The following is a 14,013-nucleotide window of genomic DNA, read 5'->3' as shown; positions in this document are numbered from 1 at the left end:
ATCGGACTCGGGTAAAGTGTAAGGTTTGCCTAGGTAATCATTAATAGCATCCCTATCGAAGCGGATGGTTTTTCCTCTCACCATGGTGGTATAGGAAAATGCAGCTTGCATTTCCTTAGCATCACAATCTGGTAAGGCATTTGCATAAAACTCACACAGAAGGTCCAGGTTGATTTTGGGGTATGGGTTAAGGAGTTTCTCCCATTTTCTCTCAGTGAAAACAGCTGCAATGTCAGCATAGTCACCCTCAGGTTAATCCGGAAAATTTTATCATGCCAAGTTTTCTCTTTTTTCAGCTCGAGAAACCTGGCATAGGTTTTGTTGGACGTGTAAATGGTATGGTCCGGGTTTCTAGGTAAGGGTGCAGGACGATTTACCACACCTGATGAGGAAGCAGTGGTTTTTCGTTTCTTGGTTGGTTGATTTTTAGGTGCCATCTGCAAAACAACCAGCAAAACCATATACAGTATAGAACAATAATCAGCACATGTATGGAATCAAAAAGGTTAAGGCAGATAGACTTTAAAAAAAAAAAAAAAAAAAAAAAAAAAAAAAAAAGAGGTACAGAACAATCTCGCTTGTGGCTCGCTTAAGCGAGTTGCAAGCGAGATATTTCCAGAATTTCATATGAAGATTCGCTTGCGCGAGATTTTTGCTCAAGAACCTCGCTTGCGCGAGATATGTCTGTACCTGCGAAAGTTGACCCATTTCCAGCATAACACAACCAAAACCAAAATAATTTCAACAGAATTCAACCTCAATCCTCTTCTAACCAAACCAATTCATGAAAAGGAACCAAAATCAAAACTTGTATTCACATTCAATCAAAACCCTTATTTTTCAAAGATTCCAAAATGGGTCAAAATGTACACAATTGAATGTTGAAGAAAAACAGTGATGATTTTGATTCATTTTCATTGCTATGAACCTAAGGAAACAGTCTCTAGTCACAAACACCTACATCTATCCCTAGCCATTCTAAATTTGCATAAAGCATGAATTTTGAAATTGAAAAGCATGGCACAGAAATAGAAATCAAACCTGTTGAAATGATGATTAATGAAACAAGCAAATGATGATGAATGAAGAAGTATGCAAGTGCTTGACTATGGTTGAATTGGTTTTGATTTTAGGGTTAAAGTTTGTGAGGAAAAGAAAAGTTTAGAGAAAATGGAGAAAAGGAAAGTTAGAAAATGTAAATGAGTGGATGGGGGAGTGGTTAAGGGGAGTTAATCCCCTTGGAAACCGTTACCCTTTTTTGAATTAAAAACTCATCTCGCTTGCGCGAGATTAACTCGCTTAAGCGAGATTTCTCCAGATATGCTTCTTACTTTGCTTTGCTCATGAAATTATTCCTAAATGCATTAAAACATGAAAATACTTACAAAACTGGGTATGACTCCCAGCAAGAGCTTGTTTTACGTCCTTAGCTTGACGCATTTTGAAGAAATCATGGCTCGATTAGTGAAATCGTCGTCAAACACCGATCAATTTCACCACCGAAGTAGGGCTTAAGCCTTTGCCCATTAACAGTCCAGTTGGCTTTGGTGACTGGGTCCTCAAGTTCAACAGCTCCGTACGGTTTGACCTCTTTAACCATGAAAGGTCCGGACCACTTAGACTTCAATTTGCCCGGAAACAACCTCAGTCTTGAATTGAAAAGTAATACCATTTGTCCCGGCATGAATTGTCTCAGAATGATCTTCTTGTCATGATACTTCTTGGTCCTTTCTTTGTAGAGCTTTGAAGACTCATAAGCTTGATTTCTCAATTCTTCAAGCTCATGCATTTGAACTTTTCTTCTTTCACCGGCCTTCTCTTGATCAAAGTTTAGGAACTTCAATGCCCAAAAGGCTTTATGTTCGAGCTCGACCGGTAAATGACAAGATTTGCCATAGACCATTTGGAAAGGAGTGAGGCCTATAGGAGACTTGTATGCAGTCCTATATGCCCACAAAGCTTCATCAAGTTTAGCCGACCAATCCTTCCGAGATGTAGAGACCGTCTTCTCAAGTATGCGTTTGACCTCCCGGTTAGAAACTTCGGCTTGTCCATTCGTTTGCGGATGATACGGTGATGCTACTTTGTGCTTGACTCCATAATGATCAAGGGCCTTGGCAAGTTGTGTGTTGCAAAAGTGTGACCCTCCATCACTAATGAGAACTCTTGGTGTACCAAACCGGGTGAAAATATTCTTTTTTAGGAACTTCACTACCGTCTTGCTATCGGCTTTAGGCGATGCTACGGCTTCCACCCACTTTGAAACATAATCAACAGCTACCAAGATGTACTCATTTGAATATGATGAAGGAAAAGGGCCAACAAAATCTATACCCCAACAATCAAACACTTCCACTTCAAGGATGAGTTGTAGAGGCATCTCATTTCTTTTTGACATTGATCCGGTTCTTTGGCATTCATCACAATACTTGCAATGTAAATTGGCATCTTTGAATAAAGTTGGCCAATAGAACCCGGATTGAAGTACCTTTGCGGCTGTTCTCTCCCCGTTGAAGTGACCTCCATAGGGCGAATTGTGACATTGCCATAGGATCTTCTTTGCCTCTTCATCATCCACACACCTACGCAAGAGATTGTCCGCTCCAATTTTGAACAAATAAGGCTCATCCCACACAAAGTGGTTAGCATCATGAAGGAACTTCTTGCGTTGTTGCCATTCAAAATCTTCCGGAATGAACCCGGTTGCTTTGTAGTTCACCATGTCGGCAAACCACGGTCTCACATTGATTGCTAGCAACCGTTCATCTGGAAATTCTTCACGAACCTCCGGTTCATTCTTGGTTACCTCATTGTTTGTCAACCTTGAAAGGTGATCAGCTACAAGATTCTCCGTGCCTTTCTTATCCTTTATCTCTAAGTCAAACTCTTGAAGCAACAACATCCATCGGATGAGTCTAGGCTTTGAGTCGGACTTAGTAAGGAGATACTTGATAGCTGCATGGTCAGTGTAAACAACAATTTTGGAACCTACAAAGTAAGAACGAAATTTCTCCATTGCATATACTATTGCAAGTAACTCTTTTTCAGTTGTGGCATAATTAATTTGTGCCTCATTTAAAACCTTACTTGCATAGTGAATAGCATGAAAAATTTTGTCCTTACGTTGACCCAAGACCGCACCAACAGCATAATCACTTGCATCACACATTAATTCAAAATTTAAATCCCAATTAGGAGCAATGATTATTGGTGCGGTGGTCAACTTTTCTTTTAAAGATTCAAATGCATCAAGACATTCATTATCAAAAACAAAAGACTTATCTTTGTTGAGCAAGTTGCTCATAGGCTTTGCAATCTTTGAGAAGTCTTTGATGAACCTCCGGTAGAAACCGGCATGACCAAGAAAACTCCGCACACCTTTGACATTTACTGGTGGAGGAAGCTTCCCTATGACATCGACCTTTGCTTGGTCTACCTCGATACCCTTAGCAGAAATCTTATGACCAAGGACAATACCCTCGGTAACCATGAAGTGACATTTCTCCCAATTGAGCACCAAGCTAGTTTCAATACACCGCTTCAGCACGGTATCCAAGCTATTCAAACACATATCAAAAGATGAACCGAAAACCGAGAAATCATCCATGAACACCTCCATGCATTTTCCAATAAGTTTGGAGAAGATTGCTTGAACACACCGTTGAAAAGTTGCGGGTGCATTACACAAGCCAAATGGCATTCTTCGATAAGCAAAAATACCAAAGGGGCAAGTGAAAGCCGTCTTCTCGTGATCATCTGGATTCATGGCGATTTGATTGTAACCGGAGTAACCATCTAGGAAGCAATAAAAGGATTGACCGGAGAGTCTTTCAAGCATTTGATCCATGAAGGGCAAGGGAAAGTGATCCTTCCTTGTTGCTTGATTGAGTCTTCTATAATCTATACACATCCTCCATCCGGTGACGGTTCTAGTTGGGATCAACTCATCTTTATCATTAGTGATCACCGTCATTCCTCCTTTCTTAGGAACTACTTGAACCGGGCTTACCCAAGCACTATCCGAGATAGGATAGATCATGCCGGCTTCAAGCAACTTCACTACTTCCTTTCGCACCACCTCTTTCATGTTTGGATTTAAGCGGCGTTGCGGTTGTGCTACCGGCTTGAAGTTTTCTTCCATCATAATCTTGTGCATACAATAAGATGGACTTATCCCTTTCAAGTCGGATAACTTCCACCCTATTGCTTCTTTGTTGGCCTTGAGAACCTCTACCAACTTGGTTTCATCATCGATGGACAAGGAGCTGCTAATGATCACCGGTTTTGTACCATCTTTCTCAAGAAAAACATACTTCAAATTAGATGGTAAAACATTTAATTCTACCTTGGTGTCATCAACTTTGGCTTCTTCCTTGGATTCTTCTTTCAAATCTTCAAGTATGGCTTGATTAGGAAGAACCTCCTTCAAGGAATCTAGCTCCTTCAAACACTCTTCAATGGCACTTGCTTCGTCTTCATCAATAGCATTGAGTGCGTCCACCAAAGCACTCTCAAGGGGTGTTCTATTGTGCATTTGCTTCCGAGTAGTCAAGATGACTTCTTAGGTTGCATCCATTTTGAAACACGCACCCTTGTCTTTCGAGTACTTCAAAGCTTCTCGGATGTTGAAGGTTACCTCTTCATCATTTACCTTGACCTTCATGATGTTATCATCAAGATCAATCATCATCCGAGCCGTTTGCATGAAATTCCTTCCCATTAAGATAGGCACATCCTCATCTTCTTCGACATCCATAACCACGAAATCAGCCGGAAAAATAAATTTGTCCACTTTAACAAGAACATCTTCGGCCATACCTAGTGGTTTTGCAAAGGATTTGTCGGCCAATTGCAACATCATCCTAGTCCGCTTTATACAAAGGTCGCCAACTCTTTTGGCAACGGACAAAGGCATGAGATTGATGCTTGATCCAAGATCAAGTAGTGCTTTACCTACATGTGTTGTGCCAATAGCTACCGGTAGAGTAACTCTTCCCGGATCTTGCTCTTTCTTTGGCATTGTTCTTTGAATAATAGCACTACAATTGGCATCGATTTGGATCGTCTCTTCATCATTGATTCTTCTTTTCTTGGAAAGGATATCTTTCATGAACTTCGCATAGACCGGCATTTGCTCCAAGGCTTCTGAGAATGGGATATCAATTTGCAACTTCTTGAAGAGTTCAAGAAACCTTGCGTATTGCCGCTCTTTGTCTTTCTTCGATGGAGCATGTGGGTATGGTAAGTGTTGAGCCACCACTTGCTTCTCAACTACTTGTTTCTTCCCTTTATCTCTCCCCACATCTTTATTCTTCCTCTCCATCTCCTCTTGTAACTCTAGATCTCTTTTTTGATTTTTTTCTTTTTCAACTAATGCTTCTTTATTCTTTATATACACTTCCTCCTCTATCTCTACCCTATCCTCCTCGAACTTCTCTTTGTCCTCCTCATTGACAACTTCATCATCCTTCTCTTCAACAACAATATCATCACCTACCCCTATACCTACTACTCTCCCACTCCTAGTAGCTATAGCTTTTGACTGCTATGCCTTGTGGTGCTCCTTAGGATTTGGTTGAGTGTTAGCGGTGAAAGCTCCCAATTGCGGAGGACCTTGAGCCATTTGTTGTGCTAACTGACCAACTTGTGTCTCAAGGCCTTTGATCGACGCGTCGGTGTTTTTCTGGTTAGCCATGGACACTTGCATGAATTGCTTCAAGACCTCCTCGGTACTTTGGGAATTGTTAGGTTGTTGGGGGTTATTTGGTGGTGGGAATTGGTATTGATTATTGAAGGGTTGTTGGAATTGGGGAAAAGGTTGTTGGTAGAAATTTGATTGAGGATATTGGTAGTTATTGTTGTAAGGTGCTCTCCACGGTCTCTGAAAGTTTTGATTGGCCGGATATCTTCCTTGAGAATTGGAAGTACCCGGATTTTGGGATTGTTGTGAGGTTCCGGCTTGTTGTGGTTGGTTAGGCCTTTGTTGGTTTCCCACATAGTTGACCTCTTTCTCTTCAAAAGAACCGGGTTCGGGACAATAGCCGGTTGGATGATCCCCCGTACAAAGTCCACAAGTATTGACTTGAGCGGTTCCTCCTTCTTGCTTGAGAGATTCAAGAATTTGTTTAGGCATAGCTCTCATCTCCTTTTGCATAGCTTCTAATTGTTGAGTGAGGAGCTTATTTTGAGCTAAGACCGCATCATTTGCTTCTAGTTCCAGAATACCGACTTTCCTTTGATTAGGATTCCGGTTGTGAGAGGATTTTCTTGTGTTGAGAGCCATTTGGTTAATGATTTTGACAGCTTCAGCTGGGTTTTTCAAAGCAATAGAACCTCCAGCACTTGCATCTAGCATCGTCTTGGACATGTCTTGAAGCCCTTGACAAAAAAGATATAGTTGCATTTGGCTATCAAAACCATGCTTTGGACAATTCCTTAGCAATGATTTATAGCGCTCCCAAGCTTCACAAAGAGTCTCACTTTGGCCTTGAGCAAAAGTTGTAATTGAAGTTTTAGCCTCAAGATGCCTATCCTCCGGAAAGAACCTTTCTTGAAATGCTTTCTCTAGCTCACCCCAATTTTCCATCAAAGAAGTTGGTTGATCAAGATACCACTCCTTAGCCTTCCCGATCAAAGAATGAGGAAACAATTGCACAAACACACCCTCTTCCTCATCTTCTTTCATACCAAGTGTACCGGCGGTAACATAGAAGTTGGTAAGATGTTTATATGGATCCTCATGATCCATACCGGTAAACTGGTTATGAGTTATCAAGTTTATCAACCCCGACTTCAGCTCAATTGATTTGGCATTACGATTGCCAAGATTAGCTAGCCTCCTCGGACTAATCCACATAGGTAGAGCATCATTATCATTTTCTTGAGCCATGACTACTTCTGGTTCACTCTTCGGAGATGAATGTGGTGAAGAATGTGAAGAATCACCAAGTGAAATAGTATGCACCGAGCCTGACGGAGAAGGAATAAAAAGTAAAGATTCCGGCTGAGCCAGCCTGGCTAATCTCCTAGCTTCCTTTGCTTGCTTTCTAAGTAACCTAGCAGTTTTCTCAATCTCTGGATCAAATTGTAGGTCTTCGTGAGCAACGGTACCTCGCATAAACAAAGTTCACCAAGACTATACCAAGTGGTTAGCATAAAAAATAATGAATGATATATGTGTATGTGTATATGCATGAAAGAATTTTGTGCAAAATTGACTTAACATGACAAAATTGTTTCCATACTTATAATATAAAAATACGCTACTCCCCGGCAACGGCGCCATTTTGATGTAAGATTTTTCCTACATGTCATATAACTATGTACACGTGAGTATATATAGGATCGTTTCCACAGGGAGTTACGTTTAATCATAAGCATTTACACAATCGTTCACATTAAGGGTTTGGATATAATTTGTTTGTTTGTAACACTATATCCATATTTGACATTTAAGTAAAAACGAGAGGGGATCGAACTATTTCGCTTGCGGTATAAGATAACGAGCAAGCATAACAGCAGCAATCTCTCGATCGATTAACAGACTCTAGCTTTATAACCAATATTATTACAATCATTTCTACAATATCCTTCGTGTCCAAAGCGACATCGTTATTTCCAAGTTAGCGTTTAAACATTCGTGTCCAAATTCCTTAAACGATAACAAAGTCGATCGGATAACTTAATCGACCGTGTCCAGCCTGATTAAGTATCCGAAAGCATTAAAATCTTGATTAAAAGTAATTATCAAAGGTTTACAAACTTGTCAAGAGTGATATAACATAAGATAGATTGTTATTCTAGTTCTAGATTCAAGGGTTTGTGTCCAAATCATCTTGAATCTCTTTGAAAGCATTAAAAGCAAGAATAACAACAATATTGAATCATTAAGCTAGAACCTTATATATTAAAAGATCAAAAGATTACATAATAGCTTGATTGTTACCTCAATACTACATAGAAGGTGATAGTTACATATAGACATGTAAACTAATGCAAGGAAGGAAGGAAAGATGAAGATTCCATGCCAAGATCCTTGATGTCTCAATGAATCTAGGGTTGAATCTACTCCTTAATCACTTGCTTTGTGTTTCTCTCTATGAAATAGCTCTAACCTCTCTCTAGAAATGTATAAAATGTTTCAATGGAATAGTGAATAGTGCTAGAGAGAGGGAAAACTTGTATTTAAATGGGCTGAAAACGTGTAATCTCGCTTAAGCGAGATACATCTCGCTCAAGCGAGAATCCTAAATATCCAACCATGGCCAATGAGATCCTGCCACGTAGCCCTGCTCCTTGATGAAGCTGTATCTCGCTCAAGCGAGTTAGACCTCGCGTAAGCGAGGTTGCTTGAAACTTAAACCGCCTTGGAATCCTGCTTGAGCGACTTGGAAGCGAGATGGGAGCGAGATTTACAATTGTTCCCTGGAGAAATCTCGCGTAAGCGAGATTATCTCGCGTAAGCGAGATGCCAAAATCCACAAGCGACCCTGGAAGCGAGATGCAAGCGAAGGTTGAGCTTCTCCCTGGAGGAATCTCGCTTAAGCGAGATGACCTCGCGTAAGCGAGATTTGCTTGGTTCACACAACTTGAGTTTTGGTCCTTGCTTGTCATTTCCTGCATAAATTGGGTAGAATTAGGCATATAAAGCATAAATGGTATAATTACAACAATTGGTTGCTTTTCCGTAGATAACTTGCATAACAAGTCACTAAAAATGCCTCTTTTAACACATGAAATATATTACTTTTGAGCACTTATCACTAAGCAAAAGAAATTGCCATTTCCTCATAGTTATTTTCATGCTTCTTCCAAATTTGAACTTTTGCACCTTGATATTTGGGGACCTCTAGCTATTCAATCTATTCATGGCCATAAATATTTTTTAACCATTGTGGATGATTATAGCAGATATGTTTGGATAGTACTGCTTAAATCTAAATCTGAGGTTTCTTTACATGTCCAAAATTTTATTACTCTCATTGAAACCCAACATCATCTCACCCCTAAGACTCTTAGAACTGATAATGGCCCTGAATTTTACCTCCCTGCCTTTTATGCTTCTAAGGGCATCATTCACCAAAAATCTTGTGTGGAAACCCCTCAACAAAATGCTAGGGTTGAGAGAAAACACCAACATATCCTCAATGTAGGGAGAGCTTTGCTTTTTCAATCCAAATTACCAAAATCATATTGGACTTATGCTGTTTCTCATGCAGTTTTCCTTATTAACAGAGTCACCACTCCCCTTTTACACCATAAATCTCCTTATCAAATGTTACATGACTCTATCCCTGACCCTAATGTGTTTAAAGTGTTTGGCTGTTTATGCTTTGCTTCCACTCTTCAAGCCCACAGAACAAAATTACAACCTAAAGCCAGAAAAGCAGTTTTCTTGGGATACAAGTCAGGCTATAAAGGTTATGTCCTGCTTGATTTGAATGACCAAACAGTCTTTGTTTCCAGAAATGTTACCTTTTATGAACACATCCTTCCTTATAAGCCCATTTCTTCATCTTCACCTTCATCATGGACCTATTTTCCTTCTATTCCCACTCCTGTCATCTCTTCTTATGATGATATTCCTGTCAATACCTCATCTGACACAGATGCTTCAGTTTCTCCACCTCCTACTCCCATCATACCTTCACCTTCCCCTACACCTCCCCCACCCATTATTCCTCTGAGAACTTCATCTAGAATAAGACACACTCCCTCCTATCTTCAGGATTTTGTCTGTTCTACCCTTCCTACCAATACCAATATCCCACCAACTAACAATTACTCTCTTTCTAAATATCTGTCTTATGCTAATTTGTCTCATTCTCACTCCTCTTTTGCTTTGTCTCTGTTGCATGATATTGAACCCAAAACCTATGCTGAGGCAAGTAAGTTTGAATGTTGGAGGGAGGCTATGCAACATGAGTTAACTGCTCTTGAAAAGACTGGCACTTGGGAAATTGTGGATCTTCCTGATCACATCAAACCAATTGGCTGCAGATGGATTTACAAAATGAAACATCATGCTGATGGCTCAATTGAGAGATACAAAGCCAGATTGGTTGCCAAAGGGTACACACAGATTGAAGGATTGGACTATTTTGACACATACTCTCCAGTAGCAAAACTCACTACAGTTAGAGTTGTCATTGCTTTAGCATCCATTCATAACTGCCATTTGCATCAACTTGATGTTAACAATGCTTTTCTGCATGGAGAACTTCAGGAAGATGTATATATGCTCATTCCTCCAGGAGTACCTCAATCCAAACCCAATCAAGTTTGTAAGCTTCATAAATCTCTGTATGGACTCAAGCAGGCTAGCAGGAAGTGGTATGAGAAGCTCACTTCAGTTTTACTTCAGCAGCAATATCATCAAGCTTCCTCTGATCACTCTTTATTCATTAAACAAGCAGATGACAGTTTCACAATCATCCTTGTTTATGTTGATGATGTTATTCTTGCTGGGAATTCAATCACTGAATTCACTAAAATCAAGTCCATTCTTCATGATGAATTTAAAATCAAAGATTTGGGCCAACTTAAATACTTCCTTGGTCTTGAAGTTGCTCATTCTTCAAGAGGAATCTCTTTGTGTCAGAGAAAATACTGCCTTGACCTTATAGATGATTCAGGTCTGATTGGTGCTAAACCTGTTTCTACTCCTTCTGATGCCAATGTCAAATTACACCATGATTCTAGTTCTCCTTATCATGACATTCCATCATACAGGAGGCTTATAGGCAGATTGCTATATTTGAATACAACTAGACCTGACATAACTTTCATCACACAACAACTCAGTCAGTTCCTCACCAAACCATCACAAATCCATTACAATGCTGGCATGAGGGTTCTCAAATATCTCAAAGGATGTCCAGGTTCTGGAATCTTCTTTCCTAGAGATTCAGAATTACACATTCAAGGGTTTTCAGATGCTGACTGGGCAGGATGTAAAGACACCAGAAGGTCCATATCTGGCCAGTGTTTCTTTATAGGCAAGTCACTGGTTTCATGGAGAACTAAGAAGCAACTAACAGTGTCAAGGTCTTCCTCAGAAGCTGAGTATAGAGCTTTGGCTTCAGCATCATGTGAGATGCAATGGTTGTTGTATCTGATGAAGGACTTGCAAATTCAGTGCACAAAGAAACCAGTCATATATTGTGACAATCTTAGTGCTATTCATATAGCAGCCAATCCAGTGTTCCATGAACGTACCAAACACCTGGAGATTGATTGCCACATAGTCAGAGAGAAGGTACAAGCAGGGATTCTCAAGTTGTTGCCAGTATCTTCAAAGGAACAAGTTGCAGACTTCTTCACCAAGTCTCTTCTTCCTCAACCATTCAACAATCTTCTATCCAAGTTGGGAATGGTCAACATATACCAATCTCCAACTTGTGGGGGGCTATTACACCATGAGCTTTCTCCAACCAATGAGGAGAAGACACTTGTTACTTGCAATACAAGTATCAATAGCATAGTACATTCTCCAGTTACTTGCAGTACAATCTTAGTAGATTGATAGTACAATGCAATGTGTATATATAGTAATTGTACTCCATTTCTTCAATCAATGAAAATTTCTCTTTGTTTCTCAGTTCCATAATAACAACCACCATTGTCGTGAAAGCCATAAAATGCTTTTATTGTAAAATTTAAACACAGACTGGACCACTGGAAATTTCACTTTCCCTTGCGTCTGCAATGTGGAACTTGGAAAAAGAGCAACCAGCACAAATAGCAACAACTTCAGTGGCTAGTTTTGGTGGCAATACTCCCTAAACATTGTTTTTTTTTTCATTTTATTATTATTATGGACTGTGTAAATTATGCAATGCGATACAATCCATTGGTCGCAATCATTTAAATTTATGTGAGATTTCAATTTATGAATTAAGACACCACAATCCTCCAGGGTCGGTCCAATGCGTTTGTAGGTGTAAAGTGAAATTTGAAATGAGACCTTTTAAATATGTTGACAAACAAATATATAACTAAAAGTTAAGAACCTTGTGTGTAGTTTATTTGAGGCATGTTGAACACTAAATATGAGTTCGCATAGAGTCAACGTTTGAACGTTGAAAACCCACCTGGGTTGACCTGGTGGTATTAGTTTAGGACTTGGAAGTGTGATCCTCCTTGAGATCTCAAGTTCGATTATCTCTAAAGCTCATTTGGGATTAAACTTAACTACAACTCTACATTTAACTACCAACAAACTAGGCGCAAAAACGTTTTAAAAATTTGACTCAAAAAATATATAATTAAAGCGAAAAAAAGATTTAGAGGCCTAATATAAAAAAAAAAAAAAGCAACCTTGTGCACTAAAGCTCCCGCATACGCAGGGTCCGGGAAGGGGTCCCATCATTTGGTGTATTGTACGCAGTCTTACCCTGTGTTTACACAAGAGGCTGTTTCCAGGACTTGAACCCGTGACTTCCAGTCACATGACAACAACTTTACCAGTTGCGCCAAGGTTACCCCTCGTTTAGAGGCCTAATATAAGGCCTAAAAAATTTAGGGATCTAAATCCCTTACTTTAGTGGCAGCTCCTTAAGCAGGCCCTGCAATCTCCACCCACCATCCCCGGTGTACCACAACAATAATCATGCATATTTAGATCAATGGTGAGAATGAAAAATTACGGCTAACCACAATCATTTTGTAAATCTACAAAATACAGTTTTTTGTTAAAATTATAGCGGCTCGTTGTGATTTTAACAATCTCTTTCAAACATGTACTATATCTAAATCAATACACTAAAGATTATAGAAGTCCTTTCTGTGGGGTATGGAGACAATATATTTCTTTGACAAAGATCCTTACCCAATTTATTTCCCACTTTCTCATGATCAACAAGGACCATGACAAGATAATCTGCCGAATTCACGCATATCATTTATCCAGTTAACCTATTGAGGATCAAATTCCATCTTAATAAGATTGTCAAGCAGGAACGACCAGCCAACATTTTTTGTGACACTTCATGTAATGCACTACTTTGTTAGCAACCAACGGATTATCAAATTATTGATCTACCAGCGACAAATGCATAAATCTCTTAAAAATTAAAATGCACATTTTATTACCACTTTTGGTAATCTATTCTCCAATGTTTTAGAACCAAATTTATACATCAAATTGCAAAGAGAAATAGGTCGCAACTCTTTTGATAGTGTCAACTTTAGCAGTAGAGCAATGTTTGTACTATTATTAATTATAGAAATAAAATGTATATAGAACGTGATATTACGACGAGGAACTTTGTCGGTTGGAGCTGCATGTGGATGACGTGACGCAATGTTTAAACTGCTCCATTTCAAAAGGAGCTAAATTCATCGTAGAATTGGGAAGATAAACAACCCAACAAGTCCTAAATGCATTTATTCAAAATTATTTCCAAAAAAACAGCCCAGCTAGTCAAATACTCCCTCCTGTCCTTATTATTATAAGAAAATTTTCAAAAAAAAAAATTTGGTCTAATTTATAAGAAAATTTCACAACTTTTAAGATGTATTTATTGTTTAAAAGACTTTTATATCCCTCATTTAATACTTCTCTTTTCAATATTAGTGTGTATTTAATATTTCACAATTTTTTATGAGAGTATATTTGTAAAAATAATAGAAAAGTTTCTTTAATCAATGATTATATTGGTTTTGATGTTTTTTGGTTTTGTTTCTTATAATAAGGACCGGATGGAGTACACTAATTCAAATTAAAACCAATACCCAGCAATGATGGTGAAACCGTGAAAGGATACAACTATTGTCCTTATCGATAACATAAGAATATAAATGTTAGGCTTAATTACCTTTTTTGTCCTCTAACTATTTAATTGGTATCGGTTTGGTCCTCTAACTAAAATTTGATTTATTTTGGTCCCTTAACTTTCTCTTTTGAATTATTTTGGTCCCTTAACTTTCTCACCGTTACTACATTTGATCCTTTCTGTTAGTTTTTGGTCCCTTAACTTTTTTGTTACTATATTGTTGGTCCTCTAACTTTAT

Source organism: Medicago sativa, chromosome 3, assembly GCF_051527215.1.
Source record: "Medicago sativa cultivar Bolivia chromosome 3, Bolivia_mono, whole genome shotgun sequence".
Lineage (NCBI taxonomy): Eukaryota > Viridiplantae > Streptophyta > Magnoliopsida > Fabales > Fabaceae > Medicago > Medicago sativa.
This window is presented reverse-complemented; position numbering follows the sequence as displayed.